Source organism: Octopus bimaculoides, chromosome 18, assembly GCF_046866305.1.
Source record: "Octopus bimaculoides isolate indiv1 chromosome 18, ASM4686630v1, whole genome shotgun sequence".
Classification (NCBI taxonomy): Eukaryota; Metazoa; Mollusca; class Cephalopoda; order Octopoda; family Octopodidae; genus Octopus; species Octopus bimaculoides.
Genome location: NC_142945.1, coordinates 12,110,535 through 12,132,322, shown reverse-complemented (window position 1 = coordinate 12,132,322; position 21,788 = coordinate 12,110,535). Strand labels below are relative to the sequence as shown.

Here is a 21,788-nt window from a genome sequence, read left to right as displayed (position 1 = left end):
CTGGTTGTCAAGCATTGGTGGGGGACAAACACACACACACACACACATGTATATCAACATCATCATCATCTAGTGTTTTAAGCCCGGGTTTTGTCCCCGATAACAGGGGTAGCCAGATCTGCCTCAATGCCATAGCAACCGAGGTAGGCAGGTGCAGCCCACCCCAACCTTTGGGCTGGCTGGTGCCCATTCTCCTTTGCTATCATGAGGCCTTTTTGGAGCTGGATTTTCTATGGGGAGCATGCCCTTGCTTACCCCCAACCTCAGTTTCTAGACATGAGTGGTCCCGAGACCAAGGCCTCTACCACAACTTTTAAGAAATGTGGTGGAAAACTAGCTCAAGAAGATATGGGATGAAGTGGTGAAGCACGATCTTCAAACTTTGAGCCTCACAGAGGTAATAACTAGTGACCGAGACCTTTGGTGATATTCTGTGCTTGAGAAGACCCGTCAAGCCAAGTGAAATTGTAATCATGGCCAATGCTGGTGTCATGTAACTGATACCCATGTTAGTGGCACGTAAAGAGCACCTTTCAAGTGTTGGGCCTCATGGAGGCAAAGTGGCTGAATTCCTTTCGAGCGCTGAGCCTCATGGAGGCAACAACTGAGACCTTTGGCATTTTGTCGTGCTTGAGAAGAAGACCCATCAAGCTAGCAAAATTGCAGTTGTGGCAGATACTGGTGTCACGCAAATGGCACCAGTGCTGGTGGTATATAAATGCATCCATTACACTCTCAGAGTGGTAGGCTTTAGGAAGGGCATCCAGCCATAGAAAACCATGCCACATCAGACTGAAGTCTGGTGCAGCCTTCCAGCTTACCAGCCCCCGGTCAAACCGTCCCACCCATGCCAGCATGGACAATGGACGTTAAATGATGATGATGATGATGATGATATATATATGATAGGTTTCTTTCAGTCTTTGTCTACCAATTTCTTATTCACAAGGCTTTGGTCATCTCAAGGTTATAGTAGAAGACACTTGCCCAAGGTGCCACGCAGTGGGACTGAACCTGGAACCATGTGGTTGGGAAGCAAACTTCAACTTAATTGCCAGCACTTGCTGCACCAGCCTTGTTTCGCTTTATCCCGGTTAGAATGTCGGACTTGCAGCAGTCATACAAATCATGGATTTGATTCCTAGACTGTAAAGTATTTAGCTTCACATGGCTCCAGTTTATTCAACATCATCATCATTGTCCTCCTCCTCCTCCTCCTCCTCGTTCTCCCTCACCACCATCAAAGCACCAGCCCCACTGGCACCAGCCCCACCAGCACCAGCACTACCACCACCACCACCACCCTCTGCCTCCTCTATTGTCATCATCTTCCTCATTATCGTCGTCGTCATCATCATCATCATCATGAGCAGCAGCAGCAGAATCCACATCCACATCATCATCATCATCATCATCATAATTATTCCTAATTATTTAGTGGATATGATCATCATAATTATTTCTTATGCATGAAACCCAATATCTATGGGAAATCAATGACACGAAGTTATGGGGCTTGTTTATTGTTTATTCTTTATTCATTTATTTGTTTCAATTATTTGACTGCGGCCATGCTGGAGCGGAGCACTGCTTTAAAGGGTTTTAGTTGAAGAAATTGGCCCCCAGGACTTATTCCTTATAAGCCTAGTACTTATTCTATTGATCTCTTTTGCTGAACGGATAAGTTACAGGGACATAAACACACCAGCTTATGTTGAGTGATGCCAAGTGATGGCAGGGTGACAAACACACACACACACACATACACACACATATATATAAATGATGGGCTTCTTTCAGTTTCTTATTACTTTATTGCCCACAAGGGGCTAAACATAGAGGGGACAAACAAGGACAGACAAAGGGATTAAGTCGATTACATCGACTCCAGTGCGTAACTGGTACTTAATTTATCGACCCCAAAAGGATGAAAGCAAAGTCAACCTCGGCGGAATTTGAACTCAGAACGTAAAGACAGACGAAATACCGCTAAGTATTTCACCTGGTGTGTTAACATTTCTGCCAGCTCGCCGGCTTCTTTCAGTTTCTGTCTATCAAATCCACTCACAAAGCTTTTGTCGGCCTGAGGCTATAGTAGAAGATATTTGCCCAAGGTGCCACACAGTGGGACTGAACCCAGAACCATGTGGATGGGAAGCAAGCTTCTTGCTACATAACCATGACATACATCATGATGATGATGATGACGATGAGGAGGAGGAGGAGGAGGAGGAGGAGGAAGACCAGTGATAGTGATGGTGATGATGATGATGACGATGATGATGGTGGCAATGTTCATCATGATGAGGATGTCAATGACGATGATGTTGAGGAGGAGGCTGCAACACAGTAACCTGCACCTCACAGCAATGTTTTGGAATAACAATGAGATAATGCCCATAAGACACAACAAGAGATGCGTTTGTATGGTAGCTTTTACAATCATATGACTTGCTCATGTGACACTACAAAAAATATAAAAAAAAAAAAAAACAAATAAATTACTTCATAACCATAGTAAATTTATAAAAGTGATGGACGGGCTTATGTTATTGCCAGTTTATATTCACAAAGAGAACAATATTTATAATTTAACCAGACAAAAGAATCAGATTATATAAAGATATAATTATTAGTGACAAAAGCAGTCGTCATCATCATTGTAATTTGATATCTGTTTTCCATGCTGGCATGGACTGGACGATTTGATGGGTGCTGGTAAGCTGGAGAGCTGTACCAGGTTCTCTGCCTGGTTTGACAGTTTCTACGGTTGGATGCCCTCCCTAATGCCAACCACTTTACTGAGTGTATCGGATGCGTTTCCACAGTACTGGCATGATGATGACGATGATGATGATGTTGACAATGATGATGACGACGGCGGCAGCGATGAAGATGACAGCGACGGCGATGAAGGTGGCGGCGGCGATGACGGTGGCGATGACAGTGGCAGCGAAGACGACAACAACGAGGTGGAAGAGGGTGAGGCTTTTATGTGACACTCGTACGGATGCTTTTTATGCATCACCAGCACCCAGGAGCCTGCATGATTAGAAATGCTCAGAAGTGGTTTCTAGAAATGCTAGAAATGATTAGAAGAGGGATGCAGGAGACATGTATTCACTTAGCTTGATGTGTCTTCTCATATCAAGCTGCCTGAAGTCTCGGTCCTCTAACAACCCTTCTCTAAGGCCCAACATCTGAAAATCCTTTCCCACCACTTGAAGCAAAAGGCAATCTTTGTATCCAACTTAATGTGGATGTTTGGTTAGCATACCAAATACCGTTTCTATCACTAATAATCAGTTTTGAATAAGCCTACTGGCTATTTGTGGCATCAATACCAGTAATTCTATACATCATCAACAGCAAGATTTGGCTTGAGTGTGGCAAGCAGATATCTGTCACTGAAGAGATAGAGTTTGTTAAAATCACAGGATCGGGCAGTTCCAGCACCCATAACAGAAAATTCTCGCCTGCCAATGATATAAATATGTGCTTTTATGCGCCACACTTCCATGTGTGAGGCCCTTTCAAGCTGAATACTGCAGAATTCAGCATTCTAACAGAACATCCTCATTAAGTTGGATATAAAGATTGCCTTTTATATAATGGAAACTAAGTTTTTGTTATTAAAGAGTTTGTAGTTTACAAGGGACAATGAATTTAAAACACTATTTAAAACCTTTCCTTGTAACATCATGATCATTTCAATATCTCCCTTTCCATGCTGCAGGAGTTAGATGGATTTTGTTAAGGCATATTTTCTATTGCTAGATGCCCACCCTGTTGCTCACCCTCGCCTGTTTTCGAGTAAGATAACATTTTCCCATGGCTGGACATTGTTTTGAGAAGTTTGGAAATGAAGATCACTGCTTGTATAACAATTTAATTATCAGTGTCAAGACACACACGTGCACACATGCATACATACACACAGACACATGCATGCATACATGCACACAAATGCACACACACACACACACACAACTGGCTTCTTGCAATTCCGTTCTACCAAATTCACTCATGAGGCATTGGTTGGAGTGACACTGTACCTGAAACCACAGGGTTGGAAAGTAAAACTCCTCCACCAGACAGCCATGCCTGTGCCTATTTTGCTTATACGTATATATATATATATATATATATATATATATAAGTATGAGGGGGTGCTGAAAAGTTCCCACACATATCTTGAGAAAATTTCTGGCCTTGCATCAAAATTAGAGTAATTAAGTCAACTGTAGTAGTTGCTAATTGGACCCAATTTTGTTAAACAGACTTATAACAAAAAATGTTCCAGTTTTGACCATTATCTGAGCTATCCATCTTTGTTAAAATGGTAATGAATTATTTGCTGGAGGTTTGGTTGATATTTCTAGCAGGTTGAATGACTACCAAAGAAGCCCTCTCACTGGCTCTTTATTAAGTCAGTTGATAATTTCTATTACCTTGGAGACCTAATTAGTTCTCAAGATACGTGTGGGAAGTCATAATCATAATTACTAGATAAATTAAGTTTAGGAAGAAATCGTTTCCCTTATCATAAAACGATTTTCTCTTGAGTTGAATGCAGAATGTGTAACAGGAAAACCTCCAGCTGTTACGTGTGAGTGTTCCAGTCAATCCGATCAACAGAACAGCCTGCTCCTGAAGTTAATGTGAAAGTAGTTGAGCTACTCCATAGACACACATAACCTTAATGTAGTTCTCAGGCAGATTCATTGTGATACAGAATGTGGCAAAGCTGGCCCTTTCGAAGTACAGGTGCTACACATTTTTGTCAGCTGTGAAGACTGGAGCAGCATCAAATAAAGTGTGTTGCAGGAGTGGCTGTGAGGTGCAGGAGTGGCTGTGCGGTAAGTAGCTTGCTTACCAACCACATGGTTCTGGGTCCAGTCCCACTGCATGGCACCTTGGGCAAGTGTCTTCTACTATAGCCTCGGGCCGACCAAAGCCTTGTGAGTGGATTTGGTAGACGGAAACTGAAAGAAACTTGTTGTATATATATATATATATATATATATATATATATATATATATATATATTTATGTGTGTGTATATGTTTGTGTGTCTGTGTTTGTCCCCCCAACATCGCTTGACAACCTCTGCTGGTGTGTTTACGTCCCCGTAACTTAGCGGTTCGGCAAAAAGAGACCGATAGAATAAGTACTAGGCTTACAAAGAATAAGTTGTGGGGGTCAATTTACTCGATTAAAGGCGGTGCTCCAGCATGGCCGCAGTCAAATGACTGAAACAAGTAAAAGAGTAAGGGTTACCACGTACAGCCAAGTATTGAACTCATGACCTTATGATTGTGAGCCAGATACCCTAACCACTAAGCCAGGCACCTTAACAAAATGCATAACATATAATGTAAATGATAGCAGAAGATCTCAAGAGGGCTGGAGAGAAATCAAGTAAGTTTGATCAGCAAGAAGAAGTGTTATGTCAACCTTCTTGGTAGTTAGGATGCAAAGGAGGCTGAAAGAATGGCTGGACATTGGAGACTTTAGCAGAAATGTGTGGGAGAGATATCATGAAAAACAGCACATGTGTCAAAAAATAGAGGAGAAAGTGTTGTGTGCTTTTAGTCAAGGACACAAGTGGTTGGCATGAGCTAAAGACATGTTAAAAAAGGGATGGTGTCCAATAACAGAATGCTAGCCCTTACACATGAGCACTGGCCCAGAAACGAAATTTGGCCAAGAGGTGCAAACCAAGGTCCAAAATTTTTTGTAAACAAGGTTTTACTTATTTGTTTAGCAAAATTCCTGATGTGAAGTCTTGTGTTTGGAACAGATATTTCAGGATTCTTTTGTTCTTTTACTGGTTTCAGTCATTTGACTGCGGCCATGCTGGAGCACCGCTTTTAGTTGAGCAAATCGACCCCCACGACTTATTCTTTGTAAGCCTAGTACTTATTCTATCAGTCCCTTTTGCTGAACCACTAGGTGATGGGGACGCAAACACACCAGCATCGGTTGTCAAGCGATGGTGGGCAGACAAACACAGACACACAAACATATACACATACATACATACATACATACATATATGACAGGCTTCTTTCAGCTTCTATCTACCAAATCCATTCACAAGGCTTTGGTCAGCCCAAGGCTATAGTAGAAGAGACTTGCCCAAGGTGCCATGCAGTAGGACTGAACCCAGAACCATGTGGTTGGGAAGCAAGCTACTTACCACATAGCCACTCATGGTCATTTATTTATTTATTCATTTTTTTGCCAGTTAAATGCATGTATATTCGTTCTTCACTTGTTTATCACTGTTCTTATTTTAACTCGTGTCCATTGTCCAGAAATCTTTCATCACACACTTGCGACCTCTTCAGTAACTCTTCGTCCTCTATATCTCCTCCTGTTCTGTTTAGTCCATTAGGTGGACAAAAGATTTCCACGAAATGGACATAAAATAAGCTCAATAATAAACAAGTGAAAAACAAATATGTAGTGCGTATGTTTATTTGACAAAAAAAAAAATAATAAAAAGACCATCCCAAAATATAAAGATACAAAAGTTTCATTGTTCTTTCCAAATTTATTTTTGTTCTTTGTTCTTTGAGAAGAGACCTAACTTCAATCTACTTTCTACAGATTACTTTTTATGCACCGTTTTTTTTTTTTTAGAAAACCTGAGAAAAATAAGTACGGGTACAAAATTTTGATTTTGCACACACAACCCCCACCACACACAATTTAGGGGATGTGCTTGCACCTCCTGTTCCTGGGCCCATGCACATGAGATGAGAAAAGACCAAGGTGGCTAGTAGTATAGTGCATGCCAGACTCCACCAACCCATGTAAACGTTAAATGTTGATGATAATGATAACCTCTTTCAGAAGTGGATGTAATTAGTTTCAGCTCAATTTTCTAATTAAGCTAAGTAATTACCATGATTCCCATCATATTATAAAGGGTGTATCTCTCTCCTTCTGTTTCCCCATCTTTTCCCTTTTCTTCATCTATCTATCTATCTATCTATCCGCCCATTTAACTATATATATCTATCCATCTATCCGCCCATTTAACTATATATCTATCCATCTATCCACCCATTTAACTATATATCTATCCATCTATCCACCCATCTATCTATCCATATCCATCTATCTATCTATCCATACCTATCTATCCATCTATCTATCTATCCATATCTATCTATATCTATCCATATCTATCTATCTACTTATCCATATCTATCCATATCTATCTATATCTATCTATCTATCTATCTATCCATATCTACCTATCCATATCTATCTATCTATCTATCTATCCATATCTATCTATCTATCTATCCATATCTATCTATCTATCTATCTATATCTATCTATCTACTTATCCATATCTATCTATCTATCTATCCATATCTATCCATATCTATCTATCCATATCTATCTATCCATCTATTCATATCTATCTATCTATCTATCTATCCATATCTATCTATCTATCTATCCTTAATTGGGTGGACCCACCAATCGTATAACTGCTTTCAATATATAATTGGGTTTATAGCATCGCTTCTCCATAATTGCGTATGTAATCAGATGAAAGTGTTTATCATCAAAGTTTCAGATTGTTTAAATAAACGGAAATGTAGGTGGGGGAGGTCATTTTAATAAACAATAGCATTTACAACAACAGCAACAATAACCTTAACAACAGCAACCACAGTACCAACATTCACAAAAACACATCAGCAGTAATAGAGAGCGTAGTGAAGAAGAAGAAGCAGGAGGAGGAGAAGGGAAAGGAGGAGGTGGGAAAGAGAAGAAGAAGAAGAAGCAGGAGGAGGAGAAGGGAAAGGAGGAGGTGGGAAAGAGAAGAAGAAGAAGAAGGAAGAGAAGAAGAAGAAGAAGAAGAAAGAAGAAGAAGAAGCAGGAGGAGAAGGAAAAGGAGGAGGTGGGAAAGAGAAGAAGAAGAAGGAAAAGAGAAGAAGAAAAGGAAGAAGAAGGAAGAAGAAGAAGCAGGAGAAGGAAAAGGAGGAGGTTGGAAAAGAGAAGAAGAAGAAAAAGAAGAAGAGAAAGAAGAAGGAGAAGGAGAAGAAGCAGGAGGAGAAGAAGCAGGAGAAGAAGAAGCAGGAGAAGAAGAAGCAGGAGAAGAAGAAGCAGGAGAAGAAGAAGCAGGAGAAGAAGAAGCAGGAGAAGAAGAAGCAGGAGAAGAAGAAGCAGGAGAAGAAGAAGCAGGAGAAGAAGGAAAAGGAGGAGGTGGGAAAGAGAAGAAGAAGAAGAAGAAGAAGGAAAAGAGAAGAAGGAGAAGAAGGAAGAAGAAGAAGAAGGAGAAGAAGAAGAAGAAGCAGGAGGAGAAGGAAAAAGAGGAGGTGGGAAAGAGAAGAAGAGAAGAAGAAGAAGAAAAAGCAGGAGAAGAAGCAGGAGAAGGAAAAGGAGGAGGTGGGAAAGAGAAGAAGAAGAAGGAAAAGAAGAAGAAGAAGAAGCAGGAGAAGGAAAAGGAGGAGGTGGAAAAGAGAAGAAGAAGAAGAAGAAAAAGAGAAGAAGAAGAAGAAGAAGAAGAAGGAGAATAAGAAGGAGAAAAAGAGGAAGAAGAAACAAATAAAAAGAAAATGGGAAAAAAAAAATTTTTTATCCGGACTTCATCTTTCGTGAAGGACATTTACATTCTCCCATCCTTGCATTCAACTTTTTAAAGCATTGGACGAAGGAAATAATTGCAATAATTTAGTCGCAGGGAGCGGTAGAGGCGAGAACAAGTTTTTATATTTTTATTATTATTATTATTATTATTATTATTATTGACGACACAGACAGCAATTATTAGTAGTGGGAGAAAAAATAGGCATAACTACTGCTAGTAAGTAGTTTAAATATAGTTTTGCTGTTGACAACGGCTGTCAACGAACTTACAGATGACAACCTACAGAAAGTTTTCTATCTTCATAATATTTACCACGTTTGTTTCGTTGGATGTATGTTCGTTTACGAAGGAAAGTTCAGCTGAAGGTAAGTTTGAAAAAATCTTTAAACATTGTTCCATGATTGTTTTTACAGAAGGTGACAGGCAGTGGGTTGTCTGCTAGATCAGGGGTTTTCAAACTGTGGTCCGCGGACCACAGGGGGTCCGCAAGGACAAGACAGCAAATACTTTTTATGGGCAATTTGATTTTATATATGTTTTTTAATCGAAATCTTTTAATTGACAATAAACCTATTTGTTAAATACTGTTAAATAAATAAATGTAAAAATATATTATTTTAAGCAAACATTTATGTATAAATTTCATAAGCGTTTATAAGGTAAAGCCTGAAATATAAAGGGGTCCGCAAGTCAAAAAGTTTGAAAACCCTTGTGCTAGATAACAGAGAGTGATATATAGAGAGACATAAAAAATTAACGTGTTAGCTTTCCCAGCTTAAGATAGATTTATCAAATAACAAACATTTTAATATGCATTAATGTAGATGCATGCGAGTGTACATGTGCTCGCGCGTGTGTACAGTGACAGAAGTGTAGTTTTTGGATCAAGTGACACGTTAAGATCCAGAAGGTTAAGATTGGCAAGAAGGGGTAAGTTACTGTAAGGTCCTACATAAAAAGCTGAAAAATTAAAGGAATGGGGTTCCTTTCTTTCATAACTCTCACTTTTATATATATATATATATATATATATATATATATATATACATATACTCATATTATGAGTTTTACTTTCTGGTTTGCACCAAAATACCTATATATATATATATATATATATATATATAAATATATATATATATATATATAAATATATATATATAAATGATAGGATTGCTTCAATATTTCAGGGGTAGTCTGAAGTATCCAAGCAACCAGGGTATGTTTAAATCCGGAGGCACTCCTGGGAATTACTTGTGTGGGTACCGTCTTCGTTAGAAGGTATCCAGAGGCAGGTAATTTATTGTTTAAACCGCAGTTTATAATCATAATACTATAATATATATATATATATATATATATACATACATACCGTTTTACTTGTTTCGGTCATTTGACTGGAGCCTTTAGTCGAATAAATAATCGATCCCAGGACTTATTCAAGCCTTGTACTTATTTTATCGGTCTTTTTTGCCGAACCGCTAAGTTATGGGAAACACACCATATCTATCTATCTATCTATCTATCTATCTATCTATCCATGTGTGTTTCTGTGTATATACATATTTCAAAATTACATACATAATACAAGACATCATAAGTCGAACTCTAAAGAAAAGATCCTGTCACGGAATTCGAACTGCGTATCTTTCATGTCAAATGATTCCAACTACATGGTTCTGGGTTCAGTTCCACTGCGTGGCATTGAAGCCCGTCGTGTGTACATATGTATATGTATGTAGACAAGTATGTATGCATATATATATATATGTGTGTGTGTGTGTATCTATATGTATAATATACATACATATATCGGCGGAGGTAAAGATCATGGACCGCACCCCGTTTGGGATTTTTTTTTTTTTTTGCGGGAACACATATATATATATATATATATATATATATATATATGCGTGTGCCTCTATTATAAGGTATTCAAGATTTTCACACACACACACACACAACAAAATGTGTGAACCATTAATAGAGAAAACACTTTCATTTCACTTCTTGGCATGGGGCGGATGGGAGGGGGTGTTTATTTATTTTTTTGAATAATTGAAATGTTACATTTTTTTTTTTTTTTCAGAATCATAATTTCCGTATTTTTCTACGGATTTTGCCCCCAAAAATTATTTTTAAAATGTGAGAATTTAAGAAATGGTGGTGGTGGTGGTGGGGTTTAAATTTTGAAATGCAGATCCTTTTTGCAGATTCGGAATCTCCGCTCTCGCTATAGTGTGTTCCTGTAAAAAAAGAAATTTTTTTAAAATCCCAAAGGGGGGTGAGGGCCATTATCTTTATCTCCGCCTGTATACCTACGTAATCATTTGAATCACATATGTATATCTATATATGTAAACAAATGAATAATAACATACAATGGCCAATTATCGTAGAGTATACCAATAATGTACTAACTATTCAACGTAACGCGTGATCTGAACCAGACCCAAGCCGCTAAATACTTATAGGGTTGGTTTTCCCTGTGCACAACCACAGGTTTATCCAACTCTACCTAATGCATATCTTTTCAAGTACCTGATTCTATTTGAATCCTTATTTTACTATGAATATATATATATTATTTCTTTTATTTTTTTACCTGCTTCAGTCATCTGACTGCAGCTATGTTGGAGCACCGCCTTTTGTCAAACAAATCGACCCCATAACTTATTCTTTGTAATACAGTTCTATATTTAAGAGACGAGGAATTATGTACATTCTTTACATTAGACGGATATTTGTCCTGATCTTGTTTGTTGTTAACACAACGTTTCGGCTGATATACCCTCCAGCCTCCATCAGGTGTTTTGGGGAAATTTCGAGTCTGGGTTCTCATTCCTAAGGTATCTTTCGATATTATTATTGTTGTTGTTGAGGTCACTGCTTGGAATCGAACTTGGAATCTTGGGGTTAGTAGCCCGCGCTCTTAACCACTACGCCATATGCCCGTGGTTCGAAATTTCCCCAAGACACCTGATGAAGGTTGGATGGTATATCAGTCGAAACAGTGTGTTAACAACAAACAAGATGAGGACAAATATCCGTCAAATGTAAATAATGTAAAGAATGTTATTCTTTGTAAGCCTAGTACTTATTCTATCTGTCTCTTTACGGGAACGAAAACACACCAACATCGGTTGCCAAGCGACGGGGGGGGGGCAAACACAGACACAAATACACATATCCACCTACCAAATACATTCACAAGGCTTTGGTCGGTCCGAGGCTATAGTGGAAGACACTTACCCAAAGTGCCACGCAGTGGGACAGAACCCGGAATTTTGTCTCCTCATAACTTTTAGGAAACTATCTGGTTGGAAAGCAAGCTACTTACCACACAGCCACTCCTGCGCATGTATGTATACACATACACACATCACATATATATATGCACACATGCACGCACACACATAGACACACACACGTGTGTGTGTGTGTGTGTGTGTGTGTGTGTGTGTGTGTGTATATATACATACACGAGCACTCGCACCCACCTACCGCCACAAGTTCCCACCCCTTAACTTTATTTCCTCATAACTTTTAGGAAAATGAAATTTTTCTACAAGTACCTTTCAGATACTGTAGATTACGATCGTATCTGAATTTGATATGAGAAAAAAAAGAAAAAAAAAAGAAGGAAAATCTATAGAAAATTGATAGACACATACATATTGATAGACATTACATAATTTTTTTTCAAAACTTCGTTTCATTTTGTAGTTATATCTGTGGTGTGTGTGTCGATATGCGTGTGTGCGCCCACCAATTTTTTTTTCCTCCATATCAAACTGATATAATCCTAATGCACTCCCTCTTTTTAAAAATGCCCATTTTTATGAAGAAACAAAGTCGGAGAGGGCACATTTTTGTAGGAATGTGTGTATGTGTGTGTGCGGGCGTGCGTGTGTTTACATTCATACTTTCTGAAAATTACTGAGCTACAAGTTGTGATGTCATTTCCTTTGTCAACAAAATAGTTTGCTGGTTTTGCATGTCTCTCTGCCTCTCTCTCTCTCTCTCCAAATACACACAACCCAAACACACATACAAGTACACCTTCACTTTGGCACATTATTATGTACATGAGCGTGTGTGGATACACACACACACACACACACACATATAGACATGTATATGTATATATTCTTTTATTCTTTTACTTGTTTCAGTCATTTGACTGCGGCCATGCTGGAGCACCGCCTTTAGTCAAACAAATTGACCCCGGGACTTATTCTTTGTAAGCCTAATACTTATTCTATTGGTCTCTTTTGCTGAACAGGGCAAAAGTTACGGGGACGTAAACACACCAACATCGGTTGTCAAGCAATGGTGGGGGGAACAAACAGACAGACAGACAGACACACAAATATATACATATGTGTGTGTATATATATATATATATATATATACACATATATATATATATATATGACAGGTGCTTTTCAGTTTCCGTCTAACAAATCCATTCACAAGGCTTTGGTCAGCCCAAGGCTTTTATTAGAAGACACTTGCCCAAGGTGCCACGCAGTGGGACTGAACCTGGAACCATGTGGTTGGGAAGCAAGCTTCTTACCACACAGTTATTCCTACACCTACCCACACAGCTATAGCTATGCCTATAATCCAAATAAGACAAAGAAATACTTAAATGATCAATTACAATTGTTTCTGTACAAATTTTGTGTAGACACCATTTTATGCAAAAACTCAAAGTGAAAATTTGTGTAATATTTGTGGAATCCAACAGTATTGATAGCCCAAAACTCAAGCTGAGTGCTTCATTGAAAATACCCTACTAGGACCTCATATATATATATATATATATATATATATATATATATATATATATTAAAGTAAAAAGTTAAAATAAAGATCATTAAAAATAATTCCTTTATTTGAGCAAATTTGGTTTACAGGTGTTTCCAACAGCCATTATAGATACGTTACGATAGGTTTACTCAATTGAGGCAAATTGAATGACCTAAGAAAATTAATGTCACTTTCATCGGAGCCAAATTAATATTATTAGCCTGGTGCACCAACAGAGATCTTATGAAGTATTTTGTCCAAATTGATAATCCCTTTGCTATTTGTTCTCTCTCTCTCTATGTACATATATATATATATATATATATATATATATATATATATAAGGATATTATTGTTTACAATAATATCAAGTGGCATAGCATGTGTAAAAACATTCCATAAGGTAAAGAATTATTAATTAATAATTAAGGGTATTACAAGTAGCATCAGCATGCTAAAAATAGCAGTCAGAAGTCGTCTTTTGACTGCTATTTTTAGCATGCTGGTACTACTTGTAGCACCCTTAATTACTAATATATATATATATATATATATATATATATATATATATATATATATATATATGTTGCCAGTGGCACTGGACTGGCTCCTGTGCAGGTGGCACATAAAATACACCATTTTGAGCATGGCCGTTGCCAGTACCGCCTGACTGGCCTTCGTGCCGGTGGCACGTAAAAGCACCCACTACACTCTCGGAGTGGTTGGCGTTAGGAAGGGCGTCCAGCTGTAGAAACTCTGCCAAATCAGATTGGAGCCTGGTGTTGCCATCCGGTTTCACCAGTCCTCAGTCAAATCGTCCAACCACTGCCAGCATGGAAGGCGGACGTTAAACGATGATGATGATGATAATGATATATATAAGCAGAGGTGTTGAGTATTCCAAAGAAAAATCAAAAAGGGTGAAGTGCACGTTTGACACCTTCACCCATATGTGAAGCAAGTGGCCATGTGGTTAGAATTGAGCACTCATGATGGCGGCATGAGTGCAGCACACTTTAAAACCATCCTTGAAACTGCAGACTTGAAGCAAAGTGTTGTGTTTTAGAACAAAACACTTCATTTCATGTTGTTCTGTGATAATTTTGATAGCCGACATGTAGCGCACTGAGTACCTGTTGGGGGAAATATTGCTTTGGTGGAGGGAAGGTGCCAATGTACAGTACATACATTAGATCACTATAAATAAATCATCTGTTTAGGTTGGTCAATAAGAATTTGCAGACCCTTCATCTATGACAATAGAGTCCATGTATACACACACATGCATGCATACAGACAGCGAATTACTCTGACTGCAAAAGAAACCACTGCCGCTTCTTTAACAAAGACACCAAACGTGAAATTGTAAATGTTAATGTGTGACTCAGAGTGTCGAGGATCAAATATGCTTCAGAGACAGCTTCAGAACAAGGGACATAGACTCTTGTTGCAGATCTCTAACGAAACTGAGATCCTTAAATTAATGAACTTTTGATCAATCATAAGAAAATAGTTGATATGTTGCCCATCATGAATCCTTCCGAAGAAATTTGGGCAAATATAGAGCCTTTGACAGCTTGAGTGTAAGCTATCTAGTGTAGCCCTTGATTTTGTTGTCTCCCCAAAGCCTATTCAGGCTTAAACAGTGAACCCAAAAGTGCCACCCTCATAAAAGCACTGCTTGGTGGGAGGGCTTCTACATGCCTCCTACCTCCCCAGCTATATTATTTAAACGCCAAAGGGTTAAACTGCTTTAAAACAGGAAGTTTGTATCTTAGAACCGGGAACAATCTCAGACGGGTTGAAGTGGCAATTTGTTATTAAGTATTCATATCTTCACGATAGAGATCTGAGTTATTTCAAAAGACTCTTTGAGCAAAAATCCAAGTAAATGTTTTTTTGCAGAAAATATTAAGCTTTTGAAAAGGCACAAGTTACTTTAATTAAGAGAACTGAAATGATTGCTTCGTGAATGAAATTACATCCTCTACCTGAGCTAATTACCCTGCCTACTTGTAGAAAGATAGACTAAGATGACTAAGAGCAAAATTTCACTCTCAGATTATTCAATTTACAGGAGAATTTTGATTCTAAAGGACATCGTGAAAAATGTATGAAATTAACTGAGGAACACAATATTTGTATTACAAGCTGATGAATATATTGATATTAGTAATGAAGCACAATTAATTGTTTTATTAATCATAATGAGATCATTAATAATTTTTACATTGCAAGGAAATGTCCATTATTACAAGAGGTATCTTTTGACATTTTTGATATTTTAAATGTCTACCTCAAAAAATAGAATTTATCATATGTTGGAATATCCAGTATACTTACAGGGCACTATGTACAGTAGGCTCTATTAAAGGTTTTTATTCCAATATAAGAAAAGCAAAATCCAAATCTTGGATATAGCCACTGTCTTTACAAAAGGAGATATTTGTTTTAGAAACATCACAAGTTGAGTTAAAGAAGATATTAAACAAAATGGTTAATTATTTTACAAGCAGACCATTAGGACATGAATATTTGAAGAGATTTATTGAAATAAATTCTTGGTGTAATATTTGGCACTGCTGGACGTAAAGCATCTTCTACATTTTTTAGCGTCAAATGATATTTGGTTTTGATAAGTGTTAAAGCTGAAAAAGCTGTTTCACATAAGTATGTGGTGCTAAGTGACAAAAGAACATGTAATGCCATTTCAGAAATTGAGGGAAATTCAGCTTTAGCTGCAATCCAGAATTCAGACATAGATGTTTTTGTAAATTCAAGTCTCAAGTTTGAGTCATTAGATAGCTCAGCGAATTCCTCTTGGACTATGGCAGATGATGAATATAGTCAATGTCAATTGAAAATGGTTTCTGAATCCAAGATTACTTTTGGAAATTAAAATTCGCTATGAAGTATTTGCGAAACTGTGTTTCTAGGGTTTTTAAGTGGTCTATAATAATTGTGGCAATTAAATTTTTACAATTATTCTTTTCAATTATAAAACTGTCAATAACTGGAAACCTTTCAAATGAATCATTTTCCACCCTATTCTGCCAAATGTTGATCTTTTTAATAAAGCCCTCAATTTTATCTTTCAAAGTAAATATATCGCTTTTCTTTCCTTGAAGAGACAAGCTGAGATCCTTTAGTTTCTCAAAAATATCTGACAAATAACATAAATTTGAAAGCCATAAGTCATTTTGAAAATGAGCAGCAAGATCAGATTTTTGTGCAGTTAAAAATATAACAATTTCGTCTTTTAACAAAGAATAATCTGTTTAAACTTCACCCTCTTGACAGTTGCCATACTTCTGTGTCTAACAATAAGTTTTTGTATTCTGAGTCCACGTTTTCACAGAGATTTGAAAATAAACAGCTGTTAAGGGCACGGCTTTTGATAGAGTTTACAATTTTCATAACATCCTGAAACACACCATTTAATTCTGGTGCTAATTTTTCTGCTGCAAGAACCTCTCCGTGGATCATGCAGTGTATAAAAGTTACATGATAATTACCAGCAGCTTTAACAAACCATTTAAAACTGATATTTTCTCCCTCCCGTCATCACTTTTGCACCATTTGTGCATACTCCAATACAATTTATCTATTCCAAACCTACAGTTTTAAAAAAATTCATCAACTTTATTATTTATGTTTTTCCCTCTTATATGTTCTTCCAAAGGATGACAAAATAACAATTCTTCATTGGTGTTTTCTTTACAAATGTATCTGATGTATACTAACAATTGAGCCATTTCTGAAATATCAATTGTCTCGTCCAACTGAATTGCAAATTTTGGGCTTTCTTTAAGTATAGTAATAAGTTGTTCAAATTGGTTGTTGCTAATCTCAGTAATTCCATTGGTGACAGTGTCGTTCGACAAAGGAATTTTCTGAATTTCATCACCATATTTACTTCCATGAAGTGTTTCTACCATCTTCATAGCAGAAGGTAATAAAAGTTCTTTCCCATTGGTGTATGTCTGTTTATTTTTAGCAATTAGAATATGAAACTTTGTATGATGCTAATAAATATTTTTCGTTTATAGTCATAAATTTCTCAAAATTTTGTTCTTCTATATTTGAAGACATAAAACAAAATTGAAGACATAAAACAATTTGAAGACATAAAACAAAATTGGGGAACCACAGACTTTTGATGTGATCTGATAGAGTTATGTCCTGGTTTTAGAGTGTTGAGTAACTATATAAACTCTCCCATGTTAGTTTAGTACGCCTACGTTAGTCATCCAGATTTTCTGCGACAACACACCAAAAGAATTTGGTGTAATAGTACAGATGCTATCTTCTTCATGTGCAGGACTGATGACATCACAAAAATAACATATGGTCACCAATACCTTTTCTTGAAATCTGCAGTCTGTTAATATCTGTAGACTGTTTGGTTGCAGTAAACAGCAGCTCTAAGTAAATGTAGCTGAGTTTTTTTTTTTTCTCAGTTGAGGTCAATTTACTTACTAATAACTTCCACCAAACGTGACATCCACAACAATGTATATAATTTGGGAAACTAAAATTGTATTTGCTTACATAAAATATATATGACAGTTAATACCGTATTTTAACATGTATAAGAAACCCTCGTGTATAAAGAGCTCCCTAATTCCATCTACCAAATCCACTCACAAGGCTTTGGTTGGCCCGAGGCTATAGAAGAAGGAATATATGATATAAATATTATATATTTATATCATATATATATATATATATATATATATATATATATATAGATAGATAGATATATATATATATATTTATATATATATATTAGGTATATATATTATATATATATGTTATATTAGGTGTATATCATATATATATATATATATGTATGTATGTATATATATTGTATAGAATTAGATGTATATTGTATTATATTATATATATATATATATATTATCCGAAATGTACAGTATTACATATGTATATATTGTATAGAATTAGATATATATTGTATTATATATATATATATATATATATATATATTATCCAAAGTATACAGTATTATATATATATATATATATATATATATATATATGTATGTATGTATCAGTCATCAGCCAAGTGGTCTTCCTATATGCAAAGGTTGGCTTACTAAGACTTTTTACTTCCATCTGTATTGTGCTCTACATATACAATCAGCAAAGTCCTGTTTCTTTGATGTCATCACACCACAAACATCTTTGACATCATCTTGCTCTCTTCCCCTTCATTCTTCCTGTCAGGATGGTCCCAAGCAATAACTTCTTCTGGTACATTGTATAACTGAAACAGGATATCTTTGGAGACTTGATTCTCAACATTAGGCGTCTTTGAACTTTCAGCTTTTCTAGTGCTACGGTGTTGTCCTATCTTATCAGCTTATTCTGTGAAAAATCCCAATTTCAAAGACTTCCATCTCCTTTTCCATTGCTCTGCACATTGTCCAAATTTCTTCTCCATACATTACGATCCGTTTAATATAAGTTTTACTCGCCTCAATTTCATGTGTAATGTTGTTTCTTGAGGTGAAGATTGTTTTCATTCTTATAAATGTTGGTTTAGTCATATTTATTCTTTGAATGTGGAGGCACAATGGCCCAGTGGTTAGGGCAGCGGACTCGCGGTCATAGGATCGCGGTTTCGATTCCCAGACCGGGCGTTGTGAGTGTTTATTGAGCGAAAACACCTAAAGCTCCACGAGGCTCCGGCAGGGGATGGTGGCGAACCCTGCTGTACTCTTCCACCACAACTTTCTCTCACTCTTACTTCCTGTTTCTGTTGTGCCTGTAATTCAAAGGGTCAGCCTTGTCACACTGTGTCACGCTGAATATCTCCGAGAACTACGTTAAGGGTACATGGTGTCTGTGGAGTGCTCAGCCACTTGCACGTTAATTTCACAAGCAGGCTGTTCCGTTGATCGGATCAACTGGAACCCTCGACGCCGTAAGCGACGGAGTGCCAACAACAATTCTTTGAATAATTTCTTTTTAGCAACTTTCTTCATTTGTTATTTGTCATAAATACTTTAATTTTTTTTTTTTTTTGCTTGTCCCAGCTTCAGTCCATCTATTCCTATATTTACTTGCTTTTGTTATGCCTTACTAATAACCATTGTGTTTGTCATTTTTACATTCATATTTTACACCTTATTGCTTCTGTTACAACATCAACAATATCTTGTAACTTCTCATTACTGTCTGCCAAATAACACTGAATCATCTGCATATCTTAGATCGTTTATGTTTCTACCATTGACTGTGAATCTTTTGGTCTCATTTGACTAATTGAATATATACTCAGTGTAGATATGAAGTAGGCATGGTTATAAGTGATAACATCCTTGTCTATTTTAACGGCTGCTTTATGGTTCCACTACTACAAACAGATGATTCTGATGGTTTTTTTTTTTCAAAGCCAACTTTTTATATACAAACATATATACATACAAACATCCATCCATCCATCTGTTCATTCATAAACACACACACATGCACAGAAGACAATCTGCAGAAGGATGTCAAGGAAATGGAAAGAGCAAACAGATAACAGGTTTAAAAACATATTAATCAGTTCATATGACAAAGCAGGGGAGGAGATAGAAAATAATAATGTAGAGGACAACTGAGATTTCTGTTTGCTAAACCTACCGAGGGCAACAGATCTAACCTGTCCCAACCACCTAAAGCAGGGGTTCTCAATCATATTTTATCTATGGATCCTGTTTCTTGTAATACGTACCAATACATACATCTAAAATTAAATTTTTTTCAGGGATCCTTAAAATAATATTGTGGATCCTCAATTTATTATTTTGTTGTGTTGAGCCTCCAAAATTTTATATGGATCCTTTGGAGCCATATGGACATTGGTTGAGAACCCCTGAATTAAAGGGTGACACAATAATGGAAAACTTCTGTAGAAGGAGTCCTAAAGGATTAGAAACAGGCTTGGAATGACTGATGAAAAGGGGGCAGCAAAGAGCAGCAGTACCAGCTTGCAAGAGGAAAAACAAGACATCAGGTATATCTGGGAAGAGTAACAAGAAGTTTACCATTGTTCATTGTTTTAAGACATGAGGATCAAAGGTGTGAAATATTTCAGATTGCAAAGGCAGCATATTTAGAGAGAAAATTAAGACATTGTTTGGGAAGAGTTTGTATGACTGCATTCTTGCTCTTACAGACACTCTTTCTTTCTTTCTCTCTCTCTCTCTCTTTTTCTATCTATACAAACATATTTCTGCATGTGCATATATGAATGTGCATGGGTATGTAAACGTGAAAGCACATGGTTCAGTGGTTAGAGCATCAGGCTTACAATCATATGGTTGTGAGTTCAATTCCCTGACTGGACTGTGTGTTGTGTTCTTGAGCAAGACTTTATTTCATGCTGGTCCCGTTACTCATCTGTAGAAATGAGTTGCGACATCACTGGTGCCGAGCTGTATTGGCCTTTGCCTTTCCCTTGGATAACATTGATGGTGTGGAGAGGGGAAGCTGGTATGCATGGGTGACTGCATGGGATGGGAGGGGGGAGTGACGGGAATATCCATTGTTTTTGAGACAGGTGTAAATACTCAAGTGAATATGATTGAGATGGCAGGGCAGTGACAGAAGTCTATGTGGTTCAGGGGGAAAAAGTAATGACAAAAGGATGACAGAAGCTCAGGATGTGTGAGAGAAAAGAAATAAAAGTATTCAGACAAAGCATTTATTCCCAGAAGAAACATCAGATGTCTTTTGAAAGCCTTAAAGCCTGCTACTGATTTCCTTTGCAAGAAATAAAAGTCTTAGCAGCTCTGCACTTCTAGAAAAGCTCAGTTTCATCAACGCATGCACTTATTCTGGTCTGTAGTCTTTGTCAGTGACCACTTTCTTCAGTTTCTCAGGGTAATTTGCAGCAGCTTCAGTATCAGAATAGCAGCTTCAATTGTCATTTTAGTACCCTTTAAATCTTTCAAAGCAACCTTTAAAAACCAGTAAAGACTTTTTTTTCTTTCAGCAAATTATCTCTTGAATGGCCAATGTGTTCATCATTAGATTTCATCCAGTTTGGTCCTTGATCTACTCAAGAGCTCTTCAATATTAAGCATGATAACAGATAGTTGAATAAAAAACAAAACAATGAATGACTGGGTACTTAACAGAATATCAACTTGAACACTTGAATTAATTGTATCTTTATTGTTTGTATTGTTTCAACTCTTTTACTATTAACATTACAAACATTAACCCTTTAACATTTAAACTGTCCATATCCAGACCAAAATATTCTGTTTCTGGCCTATCACACCTAATCTACAATGTCATTCTAAAAATAAACAATCCCATCACCAAAATCCCAAAGCTACAAGATA

At 37.0% G+C, this 21,788-nt stretch overlaps 1 protein-coding gene across 2 annotated transcripts in view; it reads left to right on the top strand.

Annotated features, from left to right (window-relative positions):
* LOC106868662 (rhodopsin, GQ-coupled) overlaps positions 1-21,788 on the top strand; it is a 33,680-nt gene that overhangs the window by 606 nt on the left and 11,286 nt on the right. Inside the window, exon 1 of one of the 2 annotated variants that reach the window (XM_014914039.3) lies at positions 8,849-8,982. The exons of the other annotated variant lie outside the window; for it this stretch is intronic. The gene's annotated coding sequence lies outside the window, so the exon portion shown is untranslated. Of the gene's footprint in view, positions 1-8,848; positions 8,983-21,788 lie in introns of those variants that run through there. 2 annotated transcript variants of the gene reach the window in all.